At 33.3% G+C, this 26,610-nt stretch overlaps 1 pseudogene across 1 annotated transcript in view; it reads left to right on the top strand.

Annotated features, from left to right (window-relative positions):
- LOC143241983 (peroxidasin homolog) overlaps window positions 1-26,095 on the top strand; it is a 45,811-nt pseudogene extending 19,716 nt beyond the window's left edge. The window contains exons 6-22 of the transcript XR_013022379.1: window positions 3,323-3,486; window positions 3,960-4,077; window positions 6,489-6,658; window positions 7,711-7,979; window positions 8,194-8,310; window positions 9,078-9,242; window positions 10,368-10,640; window positions 11,193-11,456; window positions 13,432-13,680; window positions 15,809-16,463; window positions 18,801-19,237; window positions 19,619-19,808; window positions 20,263-20,380; window positions 20,514-20,725; window positions 21,158-21,446; window positions 25,054-25,176; window positions 25,502-26,095. The product of XR_013022379.1 is annotated as a peroxidasin homolog (transcript). The remainder of the gene's footprint in view (window positions 1-3,322; window positions 3,487-3,959; window positions 4,078-6,488; window positions 6,659-7,710; window positions 7,980-8,193; window positions 8,311-9,077; window positions 9,243-10,367; window positions 10,641-11,192; window positions 11,457-13,431; window positions 13,681-15,808; window positions 16,464-18,800; window positions 19,238-19,618; window positions 19,809-20,262; window positions 20,381-20,513; window positions 20,726-21,157; window positions 21,447-25,053; window positions 25,177-25,501) is intronic.
- The last annotated feature ends 515 nt before the right edge of the window (window positions 26,096-26,610 follow it).

Here is a 26,610-nt window from a genome sequence, read left to right as displayed (position 1 = left end):
ATTATGGATAGAATCATAGCAGATCACAGTATGCGGCTGTAATGGGTGGTCTGAAAATTACCACAGCAGTGAACTTAGTGGATTGGCAGGACTTAAAATTCTATATTTCAACACAAGGACCATCTTGTTATACTTCCACAATCTATATTTGGATACAGTGACCATTCCTTAAGTTCTTTGCAACACACATTTGGACCACCCTGTAAATCCTTCACTGAAAAGTTACAGTCAAATTCCACACCAGCTACATGTGGTTACTATAGTTATGAATAACCCTCATGAATTTGTGTTTTAGTCAACTGGTCCATAATCTTATTTAAAAGCTAGTCATCCACCCACAAGATATGTAAACATGAATGCTACTTTTATTTTTGTAGGTGCAGTCTCTGAATTTCTAGTCATATGATTCTAGCCTCATGTTTCTCATAACCTTAAAAGACTTGTACAAATAGTTATTGTAGGCTTCTCAGCTTGTGGTTTTAACATGTCTCTATTTATTCAGCTAGTCATTTCCTCATTTGTGTGTATATTTTTAATATTTGATTTCCTCCACTATGCAAACCACACAATGGACAAAACAGTTCCTGTTCTTCATATAAATGTCATCACTCAGAGCTGCTAGAGTTGTTCACGTTTTGTGTAGATTCAGAATTTTAATCAGCAAACTGTAAGAAGGTGTCGGTCAATTGGACCAATTCTGTACACATCTTATTACCTTTGAGATAAAACACATAACTGGGGATGAACTAATTGTATTTTTCTAGTGCTTAAAACATACGACTCCTGAATTAGCTAATTGTATCATCAAGGATTTAAAGTGACTTCTAACTTAACCAATGTTATTTCCTTTGTGTTCTAGCATGTGACTTGAAATGGAGTAAAAATGTTGAGACATTGTGTAGCATGTATAGTAGAACCTTTAATGACTAGATCTGTATTGTAGAACCTGTAGTGACTAGATCTGTATAGTAGAACCTGTAGTGACTAACTCTGTATAGTAGAACCTGTAGTGACTAGATCTGTATTGTAGAACCTGTAGTGACTAGATCTGTATTGTAGAACCTGTAGTGACTAGATCTATATAGTAGAACCTATAGTGACTAACTCTGTATAGTAGAACCTGTAGTGACTAGATCTGTATTGTAGAACCTGTAGTGACTAGATCTGTATAGTAGAACCTGTAGTGACTAACTCTGTATAGTAGAACCTGTAGTGACTAACTCTGTATAGTAGAACCTGTAGTGACTAGATATGTATTGTAGAACCTGTAATGATTAGATCTGTATAGTAGAACCTGTAGTGATTAGATCTGTATTGTAGAACCTGTAGTGACTAGATATGTATTGTAGAACCTGTAGTGACTAGATCTGTATTGTAGAAGCTGTAGTGATTAGATCTGTATTGTAGAACCTGTAGTGACTAGATCTGTATTGTAGAGCCTGTAGTGACTAACTCTGTATTGTAGAATCTGTAATGACTAGATCTGTATAGTAGAACCTGTAGTGACTAGATCTGTATTGTAGAACCTGTAGTGATTATATCTGTATTGTAGAACCTGTAGTGACTAGATCTGTATAGTAGAACCTGTAGTGACTATATCTGTATTGTAGAACCTGTAGTGATTAGATCTGTATTGTAGAACCTGTAGTGACTAGATCTGTATTGTAGAGCCTGTAGTGACTAACTCTGTATTGTAGAATCTGTAATGACTAGATCTGTATAATAGAACCTGTAGTGACTAGATCTGTATTGTAGAACCTGTAGTGATTAGATCTGTATTGTAGAACCTGTAGTGACTAACTCTGTATAGTAGAACCTGTAGTTACTAGATCTGTATTGTAGAACCTGTAGTGACTAGATCTGTATTGTAGAACCTGTAGTGATTAGATCTGTATTGTAGAACCTGTAGTGACTAGATCTGTATAGTAAAACCTGTAGTGACTAGATCTGTATTGTAGAACCTGTAGTGATTAGATCTGTATTGTAGATCCTGTAGTGACTAACTCTGTATTGTAGAATCTGTAATGACTAGATCTGTATAGTAGAACCTGTAGTGACTAGATCTGTATTGTAGAACCTGTAGTGATTAGATCTGTATTGTAGATCCTGTAGTGACTAACTCTGTATTGTAGAATCTGTAATGACTAGATCTGTATAGTAGAACCTGTAGTTACTAGATCTGTATTGTAGAACCTGTAGTGACTAGATCTGTATTGTAGAACCTGTAGTGATTAGATCTGTTTTGTAGAACCTGTAGTGACTAGATCTGTATAGTAGAACCTGTAGTGACTAGATCTGTATAGTAGAACCTGTAGTGACTAGATCTGTATAGTAGAACCTGTAGCGACTAGATCTGTATTGTAGAACCTGTAGTGACTAGATCTGTATTGTAGAACCTGTAGTGATTAGATCTGTATTGTAGAACCTGTAGTGACTAGATCTGTATTGTAGAGCCTGTAGTGACTAACTCTGTATTGTAGAATCTGTAATGACTAGATCTGTATAGTAGAACCTGTAGTGACTAGATCTGTATTGTAGAACCTGTAGTGATTATATCTGTATTGTAGAACCTGTAGTGACTAGATCTGTATAGTAGAACCTGTAGTGACTAGATCTGTATTGTAGAACCTGTAGTGATTAGATCTGTATTGTAGAACCTGTAGTGACTAGATCTGTATTGTAGAGCCTGTAGTGACTAACTCTGTATTGTAGAATCTGTAATGACTAGATCTGTATAATAGAACCTGTAGTGACTAGATCTGTATTGTAGAACCTGTAGTGATTAGATCTGTATTGTAGAACCTGTAGTGACTAACTCTGTATAGTAGAACCTGTAGTTACTAGATCTGTATTGTAGAACCTGTAGTGACTAGATCTGTATTGTAGAACCTGTAGTGATTAGATCTGTATTGTAGAACCTGTAGTGACTAGATCTGTATTGTAGATCCTGTAGTGACTAACTCTGTATTGTAGAATCTGTAATGACTAGATCTGTATAGTAGAACCTGTAGTGACTAGATCTGTATTGTAGAACCTGTAGTGATTAGATCTGTATTGTAGAACCTGTAGTGACTAGATCTGTATAGTAGAACCTGTAGTGACTAGATCTGTATAGTAGATCCTGTAGTGACTAACTCTGTATTGTAGAATCTGTAATGACTAGATCTGTATTGTAGAACCTGTAGTGATTAGATCTGTATTGTAGAACCTGTAGTGACTAGATCTGTATAGTAGAACCTGTAGTGACTAGATCTGTATAGTAGAACCTGTAGTTACTAGATCTGTATTGTAGAACCTGTAGTGACTTGCTCTGTTTTTATAGACGGCTGGACTCTAACACACTCATCTGTGATTGCCACTTGCTCTGGCTGTCAGAAATGTTGAAAGAAAAACAAACAACTACACAGGCTGCAGCAACGTGCGAACACCCAGTCTCTCTCCAGGGAAAATCGCTGACTGCACTCTCTTTACAAGATTTCCATTGCAGTAGGTGACCAGAACCTATAATTTTATTTTATTTTTGTCTAAGTTATTATATTTTCACCATGGAAACAAGTAGCTTGCATGATTCATGTTGTATTTAATATACTCAACAAATGAACAATAAATGAACATAACATTCATACAATAATTGTTTTTATTAAACTATATACTTTATGATTTATAAAAGTCCAGTGTGTATTTCTATTATTTTATATTTTTAGTATGAGGATTACTTGTCATTAGTCTATGACTTAAGAATGCACCTAAATCCCTTAAGATGACAGAGATTCATGAAATATTATTGAGATTACAGACAAAGAGGTAACTAACATCACTAGTATTTGATTAGTGAATCAGTGTTATAACTATAAGTGAAAACAATATGCTAAATAGCTCATGGATTAAAATGTTCTAAAGATGTCTGTGAAACAGTTCTTCACTTTTTAATACTGAAACGTGTGTGGAATGTTGATCAGAGGAACCTCAGTTTACGGAAGAACCAACGGATGTGGATGTTTCATTTGGAGGGACAGTTTACTTCTCTTGTAAGGCTGAGGGTGACCCGGAACCGGAAATAGTATGGCTTCACAATGAGTAAGTTACCATGACATCATATACAAATGCAGTAGTTATGAAAATAGTCGTTAATATGCTAACCAAGATGTGTAATTATCAAGACAAACCAAATCTGTTCACTAAAATAATTAAACTGATAATAATTTATTACTGTGGTTACAAAGATTTATTAGTGGCAAGAAAACATTTTTGATTGATGACTTATAAAACATATCTTATTATTTATTAAATGTTTCAAATATTATCCTGAATACTGAAATCTTATTATTTATTAAATGTTTCAAGTATTATTTTGAATACTGAAATCTTATAATTTATTAAATGTTTCAAGTATTATCCTGAATACTGGAATCTTATTATCTATTAAATGTTTCAAGTATTATCCTGAATACTGAAATCTTATTATTTATTAAATGTTTCAAGTATTATCCTGAATACTGGAATCTTATTATCTATTAAATGTTTTAAGTATTATTCTGAATACTGAAATCTTATTATTTATTAAATGTTTCAAGTATTATTTTGAATACTGGAATCTTATAATTTATTAAATGTTTCAAGTATTATCCTGAATACTGGAATCTTATTATCTATTAAATGTTTCAAGTATTATCCTGAATACTGAAATCTTATTATTTATTAAATGTTTCAAGTATTATCCTGAATACTGGAATCTTATTATCTATTAAATGTTTCAAGTATTATCCTGAATACTGAAATTTTATTATTTATTAAATGTTTCAAGTATTATTTTGAATACTGGAATCTTATAATTTATTAAATGTTTCAAGTATTATCCTGAATACTGGAATCTTATTATCTATTAAATGTTTCAAGTATTATCCTGAATACTGAAATCTTATTATTTATTAAATGTTTCAAGTATTATCCTGAATACTGGAATCTTATTATCTATTAAATGTTTCAAGTATTATCCTGAATACTGAAATCTTATTATTTATTAAATGTTTCAAGTATTATTTTGAATACTGAAATCTTATAATTTATTAAATGTTTCAAGTATTATCCTGAATACTGGAATCTTATTATCTATTAAATGTTTCAAGTATTATCCTGAATACTGAAATCTTATTATTTATTAAATGTTTCAACTATTATCCTGAATACTGAAATCTTATTATTCATTAAATGTTTCAAGTATTATCCTGAATACTGGAATCTTATTATTTATTAAATGTTTCAAGTATTATTCAGAATACTGGAATCTTATTATCTATTAAATATTTCAAGTATTATCCCAAATACTTGTGATCTTATTATTTTTTAAATGTTTCAAGTATTATTCTGAATACTGAAATCTTATAATTTATTAAATGTTTCAAGTATTATCCTGAATACTGAAATCTTATTATCTATTAAATGTTTCAAGTATTATCCCAAATACTTGTGATCTTATTATCTATTAAATGTTTCAAGTATTATCCTGAATACTGAAATCTTATTATTCATTAAATGTTTCAAGTATTATCCTGAATACTGGAATCTTATTATTTATTAAATGTTTCAAGTATTATTCAGAATACTGGAATCTTATTATCTATTAAATATTTCAAGTATTATCCCAAATACTTGTGATCTTATTATTTTTTAAATGTTTCAAGTATTATTCTGAATACTGAAATCTTATTATTCATTAAATGTTTCAAGTATTATCCTGAATACTGAAATCTTATTATTTATTAAATGTTTTAAGTATTATCCTGAATACTGAAATATTATTATTTATTAAATGTTTTAAGTATTATCCAGAATACTGAAATTTTATTATTTATTAAATGTTTCAAGTATTATTCTGAATACTGAAATCTTATTATTTATTAAATGTTTTAAGTATTATCCTGAATACTGGAATCTTATTATTTATTAAATGTTTCAAGTATTATTCTGAATACTGAAATCTTATTATTTATTAAATGTTTTAAGTATTATTCTGAATACTGGAATTTTATTATTTGTTAAATGTTTCAAGTATTATCCTGAATACTGGAATCTTATTATTTATTGAATGTTTCAAGTATTATCCTGAATACTGGAATCTTATTATTTATTAAATGTTTGAAGTATTATTCTGAATACTGAAATCTTATAATTTATTAAATGTTTCAAGTATTATCCTGAATACTGGAATCTTATTATTTATTAAATGTTTCAAGTATTATCCTGAATACTGAAATCTTATAATTTATTAAATGTTTCAAGTATTATTCTGAATACTGGAATCTTATTATTTGTTAAATGTTTCAAGTATTATCCTGAATACTGGAATCTTATTATTTGTTAAATGTTTCAAGTATTATCCTGAATACTGGAATCTTATTATTTATTAAATGTTTCAAGTATTATCCTGAATACTGAAATCTTATTATTTATTAAATGTTTACAATAGTCAATTAATGAATTTTGTTTAGAAATGAGATCATTCCAGAAGAAGATACCAGACTCAGTATCCTTAATGATGGTACCCTGATGATTACGGATGCTAGAGACAGTGACCAGGGAGTCTACGAATGTATGGCAAAAAATGCTGCCGGAGAAGCAAAATCCAGAAGTGCTCAGATACGTTACTATGGAGACAGAGGTAGATAGGTGTTCTTAGGTACTAGGTCCAAAATTGCTAAGATTTGTTACTATGGAAACAGGTAGATAAGTATTGTTAGGTATTAGATGCAGAACTGTTCAGATATGTTACTATGGAAACAGCGATAGATAAGTATTGTTAGGCATTAGATGCATAACTACGAATATACATTACTATGAAAACAGACATAGATAAGTATTGTTAGGTATTAGATGCAGAACTGTTCATATATGTTACTATGAAAACAGAGGTGGATAAGTATTGTTAGGTATTAGATGCAGAACTGTTCAGATGTGTTACTATGGAAACAGAAGTAGATAGGTATTGTTAGGTATTAGATGCAGAACTGTTCAGATACGTTACTACAAAAATAGTTGTTGTCAGGTATTAGACAATGCTTGGGTCAAATATTTTTTAGTATGTTACATTGGTTATAAACGTATTAGTATGGATCCAGATATTTGAATCATACCCTAAATACTGTTGGACGTTTTGTATTCTTTCATGTAGTTTCAGTTTTTTTGGTATATATTGAAGTGTGATCTGGACATTAATGTATTTATATATAATCAATTTTCATGTGTAAAACATCATTAGAACCCTCTATAGGGTTAAATGTTTTATGTGTTTAGGTGAAAATCTGTTTATTGTTGTACTACTTGTATTTCTTATGAACAGCTGTCTTCTCTCTCAGTCTAGTAGAAACTGCCTAACACACTTTATTAAATGACGTATGTTGTTGTTTTGTGTATCAATGTTTTGTTTCTTATATAAACACGTAGAGAGATGGGGCAGTTTTAAATAAAAAACTATTTTACTCACCACTGATTGTATTACATAGAGCCAATAACACTAAGGTTCAGATAGTGACTACTGTACACACACAAAAATGATTTACCGAAACTTAGTCTTTTTAAGTTATCCAACTGTTTAGGAGTAGACTAAGTGAAAAGTCGTTGTCAAGAACATAGTGAGAAATGATATATTTGCCCTCCCCTGGACCCCTGTATTACAATGTCATAGTTCAACTATAAAACACAATGACTTTTCAGTTCCAGCTCAGATTATTCAACATCCCGTGGATCAAGATGTCCCTGTGGGTTCTGAAGTAGTTCTGTCTTGCCAAGCCACTGGTCATCCCAAGCGGACATCACCTGGTTATATAATAATTCACCACTAACCAATTCTGCTAGGTATCACGTTTCAACTCATGGAACACTCACCATCAGCAATGTTCAGAAACCTGATGTTGGCACCTATCAATGTGTGGCATCCAATTACTTGGGAAGGGTGTCAGCAGAAGCAGAGTTAACTGTCCAGGGTGAGACTCGTTTAACATAGGAGTTGTCTAACATATCATGCGAATAAACTATTTAACATAAAACATGTTTAATGTGTTATTTTGGTTAAAACATTTAACACAAGACTTCACAATGTTCTAGGACCTGAAAGTTCCCATATTCTCATACACTATAAACTGTGGTTTAACATCTATGTTAAGAATATTACATAATGCTGTTTCATTTTTCTAATAGCGCCACCTATTTTTCTGGAGAAACCTAGGAATCAAATGGTAACAGAAGGTCAAACTATTGAAATGAAATGTGAAGTAGATGGTTTCCCTCTACCACAAATAACCTGGGATAAAGATGGTAGGTTTTTTATTGTATAGGATAAAGATGGTAGTTTTTTTATTGTATAGGATAAAGATGGTAGGTTTTTTATTGTATAGGATAAAGATGGTAGGTTTTTATTGTATAGGATAAAGATGGTAGGTTTTTTATTGTATAGGATAAAAATGGTAGGTTTTTTATTGTATAGGATAAAGATGGTAGGTTTTATTGTATAGGATAAAGATGTTGGTTTTATTGTATAGGATAAAGATGGTAGGTTTTATTGTATAGGATAAAGATGGTAGGTTTTATTGTATAGGATAAAGATGGTAGGTTTTATTGTATAGGATAAAGATGGTAGGTTTTATTGTACAGGATAAAGATGGTAGGTTTTATTGTACAGGATAAAGATGGTAGGTTTTATTGTATAGGATAAAGATGGTAGGTTTTATTGTATAGGATAAAGATGGTAGGTTTTATTGTATAGGATAAAGATGGTAGGTTTTTATTGTATAGGATAAAGATGGTAGGTTTTTTATTGTATAGGATAAAGATGGTAGGTTTTTTATTGTATATGATAAAGATGGTAGGTTTTTTATTGTATAGGATAAAGATGATGATTTTCATATTGGATTTTTCAAAATAAAAATATTAGTTCTTACTTTATGAGATGCAGAAAATTGATAAACAAATTGAGTGTTTTTATATAACAATATATGACATGAGTTTAAGTCGACATTGATATGATGAAATGTCCAGAAAGAATCTTCTGTGCTAGCTTAATATCAGTTTTGGTTTTTTAACAGGAAGTCCTCTGACAGTTCATTCAGGGAGGGTTGAAATCCTCAATGATAAAAAGCTGGTGAGAATTAACAATGTGAAGAAACAGGATGAAGGGGTGTACAGTTGTAAGGCCAGTAACAGTGGAGGCAGTCGAGTGTCTAACGCAGATCTGTTCGTCCGAGAGAAAGGTAAGAAGTCCTGTTAGGATAGTAGGAGATAAAGGTAAGAATAAACAATGTGAAGGAACAGGATGAAGGGGTGTACAGTTGTAAGGGCTGTAACAGTGGAGGCAGTCGAGTGTCTAACGCAGATCTGTTCATCCGAGAGAAACGTAAGAATTAACAATGTGAAGAAACAGGATGAAGGGGTGTACAGTTGTAAGGCCAGTAACAGTGGAGGCAGTCAGTGTCTAAGCAAGATCTGTTAGATCCGAGAGAAAGGTAAGAAGTCCTGTTAGGATAGTAGGAGAGAAAGGTAAGAATAAACAATGTGAAGGAACAGGATGAAGGGGTGTACAGTTGTAAGGCCAGTAACAGTGGAGGCAGTCGAGTGTCTAACGCAGATCTGTTCGTCCGAGAGAAAGGTAAGAAGTCCTGTTAGGATAGTAGGAGAGAAAGGTAAGAATAAACAATGTGAAGGAACAGAATGAAGGGGTGTACAGTTGCAAGGGCTGTAACAGTGGAGGCAGTCAAGTGTCTAACGCAGATCTGTTCTTCCGAGAGAAACGTAAGAATTAACAATGTGAAGAAACAGGATGAAGGGGTGTACAGTTGTAAGGCCAGTAACAGTGGAGGCAGCTGAGTGTCTAACGCAGATCTGTTCGTCTGAGAGAAAGGTAAAAATTCCTGTCAGGATAGTAGGAGAGAAAGGTAAGAATTCCTGCCAGGATAGCTTGAGAGAAAGGTGAGACGTCCTGTCAGGATAGTAGGAGAGAAAGGTAAGAATTCCTATCAGGATAGCTTGAGAGAAAGGTGAGATGTCCTGTTAGGATAGTAGGAGAGAAAGGTAAGAATTCCTGTCAGGATAGTCATAGATCTTGACAGTTTATGTAAGTGTGATGTGGATATTTAATTAAACAGTATCATAACTTAGAACCTCTTACATATTTTTCCACCTTCTGTGAATTTGTTAAACTACAAAATCAGATAATGTTTCTATTTCTAGTACTTTTTCATTTGCATTGTTTTGTTTTGTTTAATTACAAGAATAAATAAGTTTTAGCAGTGATCGAAACTGGGTCGAGCTACAGTTGTTTATTAACGACGTAACCAGGTGATACTCCTAACTTTTGAACATTTTATTTCCTCACATAGCACCACCTGTTTTCTCAAGAACACCACAAAACACTGAAGCCACATTAGGATCTAATATTGAACTACCCTGTCAGGCACGAGGTGACCCAGAACCTCGCATCACTTGGCGTAAAAACAGAATTCCTCTGAACATCGACAGCGACCATTATCGGCTGAGCTCTCGGGGCGACCTCTACATGTTTAATATAGTCCAAGAAGATGCAGGTTCTTATGAATGTATTGCAGAAAATGAAGTTGGGCATGCATCTGTGTCTATTCGTCTCTCGATTAGAGGTGAGATGGTTTGTGAAGGTTATTTTGATTAACAGTTTACTACAATTAGATTTTTGTCTGGTAACATTTCTTGTGCTTCGTGTATGTATCAGTTTAACGAATTAGGTAACTGTTTAATATCATGTTTAAATAACTGTTTAGTTATATTTATTGTTTATCTCTTATGAGCAATTCCTTTTTTTCCCATTGTTCTAAGTCTCAGCCATTTTGAAATCTGTAGATAATAGCAACATTTTGTTTTTTATTATCTGGTGAACTTTCGTGGAAATTTGGGATTTATCACCACGAAGAAAAGATTTGGAAACTTTAATGGTCTCCTGTTGAAAGTCAAGGTGATGATGTTTCGGCTGTTATACTGAAGTGACTTAGAGAAGACCTCATTATATGAGCCGAAACGTTGTCTTTTTACCCAAATGATGACGTCACTATGTCCATCCTGCCCGAAGTTCCAGTCAAACAACATGAAGAATTAATATTTCTTACCAAGTTTCTCAGTCGTTTTATCTAAACATAGAGTTCAGAGAGATGACAAAGTGTTATGACTTTTTTCAGCCGCTCCCTACTCGACATATCCTGGGGACAGATACGTAGTTCCCGCTGTTGAAGACGCCAGGAGGACTGTGGAAGAAGCAGTAAATCATACTCTACATTATCTGTTTAGTCGGGACCGAAACCGTACACCAAACCATTTACTACAGGTTTTCCGTTTTCCATCTCCAGAAGCACGAGATCTTGCCAAAGCTGCCGAGATTTATGAGAAGGCTTTACTTAATGTTAGGGGACGAGTGGAAGCTGGTATGAAGTTAAACTTGACAGGTAAATACAGAGTGGATCCTTGAATCTTAAGATTAGTTTTACTTAATGATTAGTAAATCCTCAGTATCTGAGACAGATTAAACTGCATTAATAGTGAATACTCAGTACCTGATACTGGTTAAACTTCACTAATAGTGAATCCTCAGTACCTGAGACAGATTAAACTGCATTAATAGTGGATCCTCAGTACCTGATACTGGTTAAACTTCACTAATTGTGAATACTCAGTACCTGAGACTGGTTAACCTTCACTAATAGTGAATACTCAGTACCTGAGACTGGTTAAACTTCACTAATAGTGAATCCTCAGTACCTGAGACTGGTTAAACTTCACTAATAGTGAATCCTCAGTACCTGAGACTGGTTAAACTTCACTAATAGTGAATACTCAGTATCTGAGACTGGTTAAACTTCACTAATAGTGAATACTCAGTACCTGAGACTGGTTAACCTTCACTAATAGTGAATACTCAGTACCTGAGACTGGTTAAACTTCACTAATAGTGAATCCTCAGTACCTGAGACTGGTTAAACTTCATTAATAGTGAATCCTCAGTACCTGAGACTGGTTAAACTTCATTAATAGTGAATCCTCAGTACCTGAGACTGGTTAAACTTCATTAATAGTGAATCCTCAGTACCTGAGACTGGTTAAACTTCACTAATAGTGGATCCTCAGTATCTGAGACTGGTTAAACTTCACTATTAATGAATCCTCAGTACCTGAGACTGGTTAAACTTCACAAATAGTGAATACTCAGTACCTGATACTGGTTAACCTTCACTAATAGTGAATCCTCAGTACCTGAGACTGGTTAAACTTCACTAATAGTGAATCCTCAGTACCTGAGACTGGTTAAACTTCACTAATAGTGAATACTCAGTACCTGAAACTGGTTAACCTTCACTAATAGCGAATACTCAGTACCTGAGACTGGTGAAAGTTAATGGTTGCTTTTTATTATTCTAACTTCTAGAGTTGGAACATTAATGGTTGGTTTTCAGTGCAACAACTTTGAGATGTTGAAATGTTAATAGTTAAATGTTAATAGTCTCTTGTCAAGAAAATTGCTGTTTTATTTATTTCCAATTAATTTAATACCTTGTATTTAATACCTGGTATATAATACCTAGTATTTAATACCTCGTGTTTAATATCTAGTATTTAATGCCTCGTATATAATACCTAGTATTTAATACCTCATATTTAATCCCTAGTATATAATACCTCGTATTTAATACCTAGTATTTCTCTTGTGATGTCAATACTTTCAACAATAATTCCTAGTTGACACGTGACCACGATTAAAGATCTGTCAAATGAGGGTGACATGAAGAACAGATCTAGTAAACATTACCAATAATTTTAGTTTGGCACTTGTTTGAACTGTGACTCATTTCACATCTGATAATTATTGTCGCTTCTAATTTACTGTGCAGAGTTACTATATATGAGGGAATGTATTAAAAATCAAATAATGTATTGTGTGTGTGTTTTTGTTATAGCAAAGCCACATTAAGCTATCTGCTGGAAATTGAACACCTGTATTATTTTTGTACGTAAATTACCATTTAGAACATTTCAGTTTTAATAAAATTAGAACATCTGACCCTGTAACACTTACCTTTTGGCATCAGGTCTTTGATACAGCCAAATTTCAAACTTCAACCTTCTATTATGACATTTTATCTGCAGCTAAACTTAGAATACTTAGTTTTTGCCATCAACTTGTTAGAACTGTTAAGCCTAAAAACTTATTTTTCACTATCAAATCTTTGAAACGACTAAATCAAGAACACTTACTTTTTGCTGTGAAGTCTTTGGATCAGATAAATGTGGAATGTTTATATTTTGCTCTTGGATCCTTAGAACCATTAAGTCAAGAACACTTTTTATTATCAGCTCTGTGAGAGTCAGTATTTAAAAATATTGGTCTAAAACTGTGAAAGTACAGTACCTTCATTTTTTTTGCAGAATTTCGTTACTCAGAAATCTTGTCCCCTCACCAGATAGAGCTGTTAACTAATCTTTCTGGGTGCCAAGTGCACAGACCGTCTTCTTCTTGCTCGAATATGTGCTTCCACAAGAAGTTTCGAACAGTAGGCGGAAGTTGTAACAACTTCGTCACCCTACTTGGGGTGCTTCGTTAACTCCATTCTTACGTCTCCTGCCAGCCGTTTATGAAAATGGATTTAACACTCCAGTCGGTAAATAATTAAATTTGTACCACAATGTTTTTAAAAGATTTGTATTTTCAAAGAACAAACCAAAAATGTTTAAAGTGAATACTTCCTGTTAAGTAACATTATTAATAGTGGGTTTAACGTGGTTTTAGACATTTTACCTGTACATCATAGTAGAGGCTGAGTGTCAGTTTATTGGCTTTTATTTTTCTAATTATTTCATAAAGTTCAAATATTTAGAGCAAGTGTATTATTTGATGGAGAACCAATGAGAAAGTGACAACAGGGAAGTAAGACAAGAACAGTAACATAAATTTGTTTACCTTTTTAATATATTTTCTTCATCGAAATAACAGACTGTGAATTTCAATGAAGAAAATATGATATACCTTTGTGCTAAAATAAAAACACCATCTTTTGATCTGTTATAGTTCCATCTTCTTATTGTTCTGATATAGTTCCATCTTCTTATTGTTCTGATATAGTTTTATCTTTTTATAGTTCTGATATAGTTTCATCTTCTTATCATTCTGATATAGTTTCGTCTTTTTACTGTTCTGATGTAGCTTCATCTTCCTATTCTTCTGATGTAGTTCCATCTTCTTATTGTTCTGATATATTTTTATCTTTTTTATAGTTCTGATATAGTTTCATTTTCTTATCATTCTGGTATAGTTTCATCTTATCAATCTGATATAGTTTCATCTTTTTTATAGTTCTGGTATAGTTTCATCTTTTTTATAGTTCTGGTATAGTTTCATCTTTTTATCGTTCTGATAGAGTTTCATCTTTTTTATCATTCTGGTATAGTTTCATCTCTTTATTGTTCTGATATAGTTTCATCTTTTTTATCGTTCTGATATGGTTTCATCTTTTTTATCGTTCTGATATAGCTTCATCTTTTTTATCGTTCTGATATAGTCTCATCTTTTTATCGTTCTGATATAGCTTCATCTTTTTTATCATTCTGATATGGTTTCATCTTTTTTATCGTTCTGATATAGCTTCATCTTTTTTATCATTCTGATATGGTTTCATCTTTTTTATCGTTCTGATATAGGTTCATCTTTTTTATCGTTCTGATATTGTCTCATCTTCTTATCATTCTGATATAGTTTCATTGCATCCTTCTGATATAGTTTCATCTCTTTATCGTTCTGATATATTTTTATCTTTTTTATAGTTCTGATATAGTTTCATTTTCTTATCATTCTGGTGTAGTTTCATCTTTTTTATAGTTCTGGTATAGTTTCATCTTTTTATCGTTCTGATATAGCTTCATCTTTTTTATAGTTCTGGTATAGTTTCATCTTTTTATCGTTTTGATATAGCTTCATCTTTTTTATCATTCTGATATGGTTTCATCTTTTTTATCGTTCTGATATAGCTTCATCTTTTTTATCATTCTGATATGGTTTCATCTTTTTTATCGTTCTGATATAGGTTCATCTTTTTTATCGTTCTGATATTGTCTCATCTTCTTATCATTCTGATATAGTTTCATTGCATCCTTCTGATATAGTTTCATCTCTTTATCGTTCTGATATAGTTTCATCTCTTTATCGTTCTGATATAGTTTTATCTTTTTTATAGTTCTGATATAGTTTCATTTTCTTATCATTCTGGTATAGTTTCATCTTCTTATCATTCTGATATAGTTTCATCTTCTTTTCATTCTGATATAGTTTCATCTTTTTTATAGTTCTGATATAGTTTCATTTTTTTATCGTTCTGATATTGTCTCATCTTCTTATCATTCTGATATAGTTTCATCTTTTTATCGTTCTGATAGAGTTTCATTTTCTTATCATTCAAATAAAATCACCATCCTTTGATCTGATATATTTCCATTTTCTTGTCTTTCTCAACAAACTTTAAGTTGCAAGTAAACTTTAACAATGATTAATTTTAAAAGTTTTAGGAATCTAGACAGAGTTATGTGAAAAACAAACGAATATTTTTATTTTCTTTCAATTGAAGGTCATGCTACAGGGGCCATTGTAACCAGAAGTACAATTCAACACTAATGTCCATGCTGATCATTTTTACTGATAGGTTCTGCTTGTGTTCAGGATTAATACCATCCCAACAGCATCATGGTGTCCCAAAAGCAGGTTACAGAATGATGTTCACATTGGTCATCTCTAAAGATAGGTTATGTTTTTCAGGATGGACCGGTCTCAACAGTATTATGGTTTCCCAAAGCCTAGCTCTCGACTGGTGTCCACTCAGATTATTTCCACTGATGTCGTGTCACCCGATACTGAAGTTTCTCACATGCTGATGCAATGGGGTCAGTTTTTTGACCACGATATTGATTTTTCCTTACCTGCTATCAGTCACGAGAGCTTTGTGGATGGTACCGACTGCAGCCGAACATGTGATTACTCACCACCATGTTTTCCTGTAGAAATTCCACCATCCGACAAACGGATCAGAGGACACAACTGTATGGAGTTTGTCGATCCAGCGCCATCTGTGGCTCAGGTGTAACTTCTGTGTTTCTTAATGAAGTTATGCCTCGAGAACAGGCCAATCAACTAACATCTTTCATCGATGCTTCAAATGTCTATGGGAGTTCAGAGAGGCTTTCTCAACACTTAAGGAATACCACAGACAATCTTGGTCTACTGCGACATGGTCCCTTGATGCAGTCTGGAAAACCACTGCTGCCATTTAACGATGGACAACCAATAGACTGCCAGCGTGACCCAACTGCTAGTAACATTGGTTGTTTTTTAGCTGGTGATGTTAGAGCTAATGAACAGCTTGGACTCTTATCGATGCATACGTTGTGGATGAGAGAACATAATCGCATAGCAGGTAAGAGTTATCTAACATACCATATCCAAGAACAGGTAAGGGTTATCTAACATACCATATCCAATAGCAGGTTAGTTATTTAGCATACCATATCCAATAGCAGGTAAGTTATCTAACATACCATATCCAATAGCAGGTTAGTTATTTAGCATACCATATCCAATAGCAGGTAAGTTATCTAACATACCATATCCAATAGCAGGTAAGGGTTATCTAACATACCATATCCAATAGCAGGTAAGTTATCTAACATACCACATCCAATAGCAGGTTAGGGTTATCTAACATACCATATCCAATAACAGGTAAGTTATCTAACATACCATATCCAATAGCAGGTAAGGGTTATCTAACATACCATATCCAATAGCAGGTAAGTTATCTAACATACCATATCCAATAGCAGGTAAGTTACTTAACATTCCATATCCAATAGCAGGTAAGGGTTATCTAACATACCATATCCAATAACAGGTAAGTTATCTAACATACCATATCCAATAACAGGTAAGTTATCTAACATACCATATCCAATAGCAGGTTAGTTATTTAGCATACCATATCCAATAGCAGGTTAGGGTTATCTAATATACCATATCCAATAGCAGGTTGGTTATCTAACATACCATATCTAATAACAGGTTAGGGTTATCTAACATACCACATCCAATAGCAGGTAAGGGTTATCTAACATACCATATCCAATAGCAGGTAAGTTATCTAACATACCATATCCAATAGCAGGTAAGGGTTATCTAACATACCATATCCAATAGCAGGTAAGTTATCTAACATACCACATCCAATAGCAGGTTAGGGTTATCTAACATACCATATCCAATAACAGGTAAGTTATCTAACATACCATATCCAATAGCAGGTAAGGGTTATCTAACATACCATATCCAATAGCAGGTAAGTTATCTAACATACCATATCCAATAGCAGGTAAGGGTTATCTAACATACCATATCCAATAACAGGTAAGTTATCTAACATACCATATCCAATAACAGGTAAGTTATCTAACATACCATATCCAATAGCAGGTTAGTTATTTAGCATACCATATCCAATAGCAGGTTAGGGTTATCTAATATACCATATCCAATACCAGGTTAGTTATCTAACATACCATATCTAATAACAGGTTAGGGTTATCTAACATACCATATCTAATAACAGGTTAGGGTTATCTAACATGCCATATCCAATAACAGGTAAGTTATCTAACATACCATATCCAATAGCAGGTAAGGGTTATCTAACATACCATATCCAATAGCAGGTAAGTTATCTAACATACCATATCCAATAGCAGGTAAGTTACTTAACATTCCATATCCAATAGCAGGTAAGGGTTATCTAACATACCATATCCAATAACAGGTTAGGGTTATCTAACATACCATATCCAATAGCAGGTTAGTTATCTAGCATATCATATCCAATAGCAGGTTAGGGTTATCTAACATACTATATCCAATGGCAGGTTAGGGTTATCTAACATACCATATCCAATAACAGGTAAGTTATCTAACGTACCATATCTAATAACAGGTAAGTTATCTAACATAACATATCCAATGACAGGTAAGTTATCTAACATACCATATCCAGTAACAGGTTAGGGTTATCTAACATACCATATCCAATAGCAGGTTAGTTCTTTAGCATACCATATCCACTACCAGGTTAATGTTATCTAAGATACCATATCCAATAGCAGGCAAGGGCTATCTAACATACCATATCTAATAGCAGGTTAGTTCTTTAGCATACCATATCCAATACCAGGTTAGGGTTATCTAAGATACCATATCCAATAGCAGGTAAGGGTTATCTAACATACCATATCTAATAGCAGGTTAGTTATCTAGCATATCATATCCAATAGCAGGTTAGTGTTATCTAACATACCATATCCAAAATAGCTTGATCATTTGAGGAAAAAGACATGAGGAAATGGTAGATATTGACTACAGTGAATTGTGGATATCAACTACAGTGTACTATAAATGGTAGACTGGCTACAGTGGACTATAAGCAGTAGATTTTGGCTATAGTGTACTATAAATGGTAGATACTGGCTACAGTGGACTATAACTGGTAGATTTTATTTACAATGGACTATAAAAGGTAGATACTGGCTACAGTGGACTGTAAATGGTAAATACTGGCTACATTGGCAGATAAAGATACATAGTGCTCATTACATTGCTTCACAAAGTGATATATGTATGCACCTGACCTTTTGAGGTTGTCATATTTAAGGATCAGCTAACATACAAACACGCTAATCTGTGGTGTGATGTGATTCGTTTTCTTTTTTCTCAGGGGAGCTTCATAAACTAAACCCCCACTGGGATGGAGACATGCTATACCACGAAGCTAGGAAGCTGGTAGGTGCCATGATGCAACACATTACTTACATGCATTGGCTTCCAAACATCCTGGGCCCAAAGGGCATGGAAATGTTAGGTCTTTATAGAGGTTACAACCCGATGGTCAATCCTTCCATCTCAAACGTGTTTGCTACTGCTGCATTTCGATTTGGACATAGCCTTATAAACCCTGTTCTTCTTCGATTAGATTCCACCTTTCATCCTATTCCTCAGGGAAATATCGAACTTCATCGAGCTTTCTTTGCACCTCATCGTTTAGTAGAAGAAGGAGGAATAGATCCCCTCCTTAGAGGGCTCTTCTATGCCTCAGCAAAGGTCAGACGTCCAGACCAGCTTCTTAATTCTCAGCTGACAGAACATCTCTTTGAGGTAAGAATAAACGAAACATAACCTGACATAGAAATCTAATTGTTACAGAACATGTAAGTGACAAGTTAAAAATAAACAAAATTTTGGTTTAAAACACTGTGATGTGTAGTGCCCTATCATTAAATAAGATTGTATGGCATAACTTCTGAGATAACATATTCACATAAACGAAAAAGTTTAATTTTAAAATATGTTCTTGCCTAGTGACAAAACCTCGAATAAAATTATATTTTATTGGATATTTTAAGAAGTAAAATAAATCGAGGTAAAATACATCACAATCTCGTGACAAGACTCTGGGTTCTAAATAAAACTTTGTTTCTTTAGTACTGATCTATTAATATATGATTAAAGTTTTGAGATTATATTCTTCATCTATAGTTAGCTCACGAGGTGGCGCTTGACCTTGCTGCTATCAACATTCAAAGAGGGCGTGACCATGCAATTCCAAGTTATAATGAATGGCGTAAATTCTGTAACCTAAGTGAAGCAGAGAACTTCGATGACTTGAGAAACGAAATAAATGATCCAGAATTGAGGACAAAGCTTCAAAACCTGTATGGTCACCCAGGTCAGTAAGATTTCACACAAATACAGAACTCTTTGTAACTTTCAATAACATATTTTTTTTTTATTTTGTTTGTTATGTATTTGGGCTCAGCATGACCAAGCGTGTTAAGGCGTACGACTCGTAATCTGAGGGTCGCGGGTTCGCATCCCGGTCGCGCCAAACGTGCTCGCCCTTTCAGCCGTGGGGGCGTTATAATGTGACGGTCAATCCTACTATTCGTTGGTAACAGAGTAGCCCAAGAGTTGGCGGTTGGTGGTGATGACTAGCTGCCTTCCCTCTTGTCTTACACTGCTAAATTAGGGACGGCTAGCACAGATAGCCCTCGAGTAGCTTTGTGCGAAATTCTAAAAAAACAACAACAACACATTGTTATGTATTTAGTCTTTCTTATCTCTTTGGAGCCATTTTCTGTTTCTATATTCATTAAGTTTTATTTTTTACATCTGTTTTCCAGGAAACGTAGATCTTTGGGTGGGAGGTCTCAGTGAAGAAACGGTAGAAGGCGCTAGAATCGGACCTACTTTTATGTGTATCCTGGTTGACCAATTTAAAAGATTACGTGATGGAGACAGGTGAAGTATTTGAGTTTTAATGTTTATGTGACAGGATTATAACCTCATACGTATTCTTTGGCTTAGATACAGACACGCTATCTGTCGGAAGTTTCTACAGTGTTTTACGTGTAATTATTTATGTTCCTTGCAGATACTGGTATGCTAATCCTGGAGTCTTCAGTCCAGAACAATTGGTCGAGGTGAAACAAACATCATTAGCGCGTGTTATCTGTGACGACAGCGACAACATCACCCACGTAACGAGGGACGTTTTTATCGTCCCAGGTCTACAAACCCCTCAGTTTGTAGAATGCTCAGAAATACCAAAGATTGACCTGAGGATGTGGTCAGACTGTTGTCATGGTAACAGCCAAAACCATTTTTTATTCACTTATATATTTCTTCTTTACAATACATGTTCATAAAAAAAGCATTAGATATATTCATTCTGGCTAATTACTGAACAACAACAAAAAACAGAGAACTCACTAGATTTTGGTACGTCATTGGTGTTTCATTAGATCGAATAATTAGGCTTAGCTTGCTTAAGTTGCATAATAACAGTGATTTAATTTAACATAATACCATACATTTGACGCTAGTATGGTAGCTTAGCTATTCTGTTTCTTAATGCAACAGATGTATTTTATACCCCAACTTAATATTGTTGATTTTGTTTGACTTGGTACAACTGTTTGATTTTATTTCTATTTTCTTTAATTTGAAAGTCTACTCACAGATGTCGCACTGCTTGTATGGTGATGTAAGTGTTTTTTGTTTTTACCTGCTTCTCAGGTTGCGAGGACAGCGGAAACTTCAATTCTGTAACAACTCTGAGTCGCCGTACTAGACGATCTTTGGAATATAGTTATCCAGACGAAAAACAACCCAGTTTTAGAATGAACAAGTTGGATAATGACGTCATGCCAGTGACGACAGCAAACATGACTGATCAAGATCCCAGCATTGATTTAAAGAACATTATCCAAAAGAAACCGATTTTGACGTCACTGAGGAAAGAATCGAAGGACTAGAAGAACTTATCCAATCCCTTGAACGTACTGTGCATAAATTATATCGTAAAGTAAGAAACTTTAGTTAGTTTGTATGTACTGTCAGTATTTAGTGCCATACACCACTGTGCATAAATTATATCGTAAAGTAAGAAACTTTAGTTAGTTCGTAGGTCGTGTCTGTATTTAGTGTCATACACCACTGTGCATAAATTATATCGTAAAGTAAGAAACTTTAGTTAGTTTGTAGGTAGTGTCAGTATTTAGTGCCATACACCACTGTGCATAAATTATATCGTAAAGTAAGAAACTTTAGTTAGTTTGTATGTACTGTCAGTATTTAGTGCCATACACCACTGTGCATAAATTATATCGTAAACTAAGAAACTTTATTTAGTTTGTATGTACTGTCAGTATTTAGTGCCACTGTGCATAAATTATATCGTAAAGTAAGAAACTTTAGTTAGTTTGTATATCGTAAAGTAAGAAACTTTAGTTAGTTTGTAGGTAGTGTCAGTATTTAGTACCATACACCACTGTGCATAAATTATATCGTAAAGTAAGAAACTTTAGTTAGTTTGTATATCGTAAAGTAAGAAACTTTAGTTAGTTTGTATGTACTGTCAGTATTTAGTGCCATACACCACTGTGCATTAATTATATCGTAAAGTAAGAAACTTTAGTTAGTTTGAAGGTAGTGTCAGTATTTAGTACCATACACCACTGTGCATAAATTATATCGTAAAGTAAGAAACTTTAGTTAGTTTGTATATCGTAAAGTAAGAAACTTTATTTAGTTTGTATATCGTAAAGTAAGAAACTTTATTTAGTTTGTATATCGTAAAGTAAGAAACTTTAGTTAGTTTGTATATCGTAAAGTAAGAAACTTTATTTAGTTTGTATATCGTAAAGTAAGAAACTTTATTTAGTTTGTATATCGTAAAGTAAGAAACTTTAGTTAGTTTGTATATCGTAAAGTAAGAAACTTTAGTTAGTTTGTAGGTAGTTCAGTATTTAGTGTCATACACCACTGTGCATAAATTATATCGTAAAGTAAGAAACTTTAGTTAGTTCGTAGGTCGTGTCTGTATTTAGTGTCATACACCACTGTGCATAAATTATATCGTAAAGTAAGAAACTTTAGTTAGTTCGTAGGTCGTGTCTGTATTTAGTGCTATACACCACTGTGCATAAATTATATCGTAAAGTAAGAAACTTTAGTTAGTTCGTAGGTCGTGTCTGTATTTAGTGTCATACACCACTGTGCATAAATTATATCGTAAAGTAAGAAACTTTAGTTAGTTTGAAGGTAGTGTCAGTATTTAGTGTCATTCACCACTGTGCATAAATTATATCGTAAAGTAAGAAACTTTAGTTAGTTTGCAGGTCGTGTCTGTATTTAGTGCTATACACCACTGTGCATAAATTATATCGTAAAGTAAGAAACTTTAGTTAGTTTGTATATCGTAAAGTAAGAAACTTTATTTAGTTTGTATGTACTGTCAGTATTTAGTGCCATACACCACTGTGCATAAATTATATCGTAAAGTAAGAAACTTTAGTTAGTTTGAAGGTAGTGTCAGTATTTAGTGTCATACACCACTGTGCATAAATTATATCGTAAAGTAAGAAACTTTAGTTAGTTTGTAGGTAGTGTCTGTATTTAGTGCTATACACCACTGTGCATAAATTATATCGTAAAGTAAGAAACTTTAGTTAGTTTGTAGGTAGTGTCTGTATTTAGTGTCATACACCACTGTGCATAAATTATATCGTAAAGTAAGAAACTTTAGTTAGTTTGTAGGTAGTGTCTGTATTTAGTGTCATACACCACTGTGCATAAATTATATCGTAAAGTAAGAAACTTTAGTTAGTTTGTAGGTAGTGTCTGTATTTAGTGCTATACACCACTGTGCATAAATTATATCGTAAAGTAAGAAACTTTAGTTAGTTTGTATATCGTAAAGTAAGAAACTTTATTTAGTTTGTATATCGTAAAGTAAGAAACTTTAGTTAGTTTGTAGGTAGTGTCTGTATTTAGTGTCATACACCACTGTGCATAAATTATATCGTAAAGTAAGAAACTTTAGTTAGTTTGTATGTACTGTCAGTATTTAGTGTCATTCACCACTGTGCATAAATTATATCGTAAAGTAAGAAACTTTAGTTAGTTTGTAGGTAGTGTCAGTATTTAGTGTCATTCACCACTGTGCATAAATTATATCGTAAAGTAAGAAACTTTAGTTAGTTTGCTGGTCGTGTCTGTATTTAGTGCTATACACCACTGTGCATAAATTATATCGTAAAGTAAGAAACTTTAGTTAGTTCGTAGGTCGTGTCTGTATTTAGTGCTATACACCACTGTGCATAAATTATATCGTAAAGTAAGAAACTTTAGTTAGTTTGTAGGTAGTGTCTGTATTTAGTGTCATACACCACTGTGCATAACTTATATCGTAAAGTAAGAAACTTTAGTTAGTTCGTAGGTCGTGTCAGTATTTAGTGCTATACACCACTGTGCATAAATTATATCGTAAAGTAAGAAACTTTAGTTAGTTTATAGGTAGTGTCTGTATTTAGTGTCATACACCACTGTGCATAAATTATATCGTAAAGTAAGAAACTTTAGTTAGTTTGTAGGTAGTGTCAGTGTTTAGTGTCATACACCATTGGTAACGAACGTTACAAGTGTCCAGATACACTGACATACATCGTTGCTCAGACGAATAATACAGTTAATAATTGGATTTTCAAAGCGACATCTCATATGTTGGTTTTGATTGTGTAGTTAACATTTGTTTGACACCATGTCGTCCATTTGATTGTGTAGTTAACATTTGTTTGACACCATGTCGTCCATTTGATTGTGTAGTTAACATTTGTTTGACACCATGTCGTCCATTTGATTGTGTAGTTAACATTTGTTTGACACCATGTCGTCCATTTGATTGTGTAGTTAACATTTGTTTGACACCATGTCGTCCATTTGATTGTGTAGTTAACATTTGTTTGACACCATGTCGTCCATTTGACTGTGTAGTTAACATTTGTTTGACACCATGTCGCCCATTTGATTGTGTAGTTATCATTTGTTTGACACCATGTCGTCCATTTGATTGTGTAGTTAACATTTGTTTGACACCATGTTGCCCATTTGATTGTGTAGTTAACATTTGTTTGACACCATGTCGTCCATTTGATTGTGTAGTTAACATTTGTTTGACACCATGTCGTCCATTTGATTGTGTAGTTAACATTTGTTTGACACCATGTCGTCCATTTGATTGTGTAGTTAACATTTGTTTGACACCATGTCGTCCATTTGATTGTGTAGTTAACATTTGTTTGACACTATGTCGTCCATTTGATTGTGTAGTCAACATTTGTTTGACACCATGTCGCCCATTTGATTGTGTAGTTAACATTTGTTTGACACCATGTCGCCCATTTGATTGTGTAGTTAACATTTGTTTGACACCATGTCGCCCATTTGATTGTGTAGTTAACATTTGTTTGACACCATGTCGTCCATTTGATTGTGTAGTTAACATTTGTTTGACACCATGTTGTCCATTTGTGAAGTTATATTTTACTCATCTTTATATTGTAGTCATGTCGTGTTTTTCATTTTTTAGTAACATGATGTATTATTTAAATAACAAATAATGTCTTCGGTAGGTTTCAAATCTGCAGGTTAAGCCATCCAAGAAATATAAGCGTCAGTGTATCGATGCTGTGGGCCGGAGACGTCACAATAAGGAACATTGGAAGGAAGACACGTGCTCTACCTGTGTTTGCCAAGTAAGTGCCTGCATGTTGTTAGGTGGTTGTATTTATATCTAGACAGTTTTAGAGGAAATTATCTTGATATTACCAATAAATATGTCTTTTTATTTTTAAATTCAGAAATTACAAAATAATATTCTATATGTTAGTTTAGTTGGATAGTTCCCTGTATATCAGATAAACTTATCCAAATAAAGTGTAGATTTGATGTGTTACAGAGTCTATAGATTGATGTGTGTCGACGTCAAAATGATATGTTATCAGTTTCCATACATACGAAATCGTTTTCTGTGTAGAAACACCTTATATGAAGTCGCTTAATAACGTTTCTCTTGTTTAGTCTGGTCAAGTATATTGTCGAACCCAGTCTTGTCCACCGCCCACGTGCAAGAATCCTGTGATTAAACCCGATTCTTGTTGTCCAGTGTGCTAAATGTGTTATGTCACAGTTAATCGAAGAAGTCGTGCATCGAGTACACAAGCGCCATCTGAAGAACTTTATCATTAATAAAAAGTGGACGAATAATAATAATAAAAAAGAAATGAAAGAAAACTTGGTTGTATTCAAACTTTATTATTATTTTAATTTGTTTGTTTTCAAAATGTTTAAAACTACATCGTATTAACCAATAGAAGATCAAATGTTGGAGGAGATAATAAGATATCACGTGATTGAAACCCAGGATAGTTAACGTCAGTTATTGATGTGTACGCTTTTCATTTTTTTATTTGTGTTCAGTTATAAAAACCTCGACAGTACTTTGCATAACTGATTTTGTGTTTATATTTTAAACGTACTCTCTCAGTGTTTGTAAGAAAGCTGTACGTTTTTAAACTGTAATCTCTGTTTCAAAATCTGCTTTTGTTATTCTCAGTTTATTCTGTACAAAGTTGATTGTGTAATTTCTTCAACAAACTTACAAATATTTTTGAAGATTGTTTTTCTGTTTTCACTTCTCCCGTAATTTCCACAACTCAAAAACAACAGTGTCATAATTCAAAACATTATTCAAACATTTGTGACACATTAAAGTCACCCCCTAAATAGTTGTCAATAACATTATTTCAGTTTTTAAAACTGTGTATAATTTTACCAGCTTTTCTATGGATAATAGTAACATAGCAGAATGAAAATTAATTTGGTAATTTCACATCCTATTTTCTAGGTTTGAGTTAAACCAGGTCACTATATGAATTAAACCAAACCATACTACCAGTTAGAGAACTGTGGTTATTTGCACGTACAGAATAAGATTATAATTAGTTCTTGCTGGGAAACGTACATCATAGATTTGTCAAAAGAGATTAAAGTTTAAAATTTATAAGATAGTGATATCCATAGTGATGAGTCGTAAGGTAAAAAGGAAGGGTTACTCCACGACCTACCAGTCGCACCGGGAAGGAAATGTAACAGCTTATACTCAGAGTATCTGGAACATAGGATCTGTT

Source organism: Tachypleus tridentatus, unplaced genomic scaffold, assembly GCF_004210375.1.
Source record: "Tachypleus tridentatus isolate NWPU-2018 unplaced genomic scaffold, ASM421037v1 Hic_cluster_1, whole genome shotgun sequence".
NCBI classification, from domain to species: domain Eukaryota; kingdom Metazoa; phylum Arthropoda; class Merostomata; order Xiphosura; family Limulidae; genus Tachypleus; species Tachypleus tridentatus.
The sequence above is the reverse complement of the archived record's forward strand: the minus strand, read 5'-3'. Positions and strand labels throughout refer to the sequence as shown.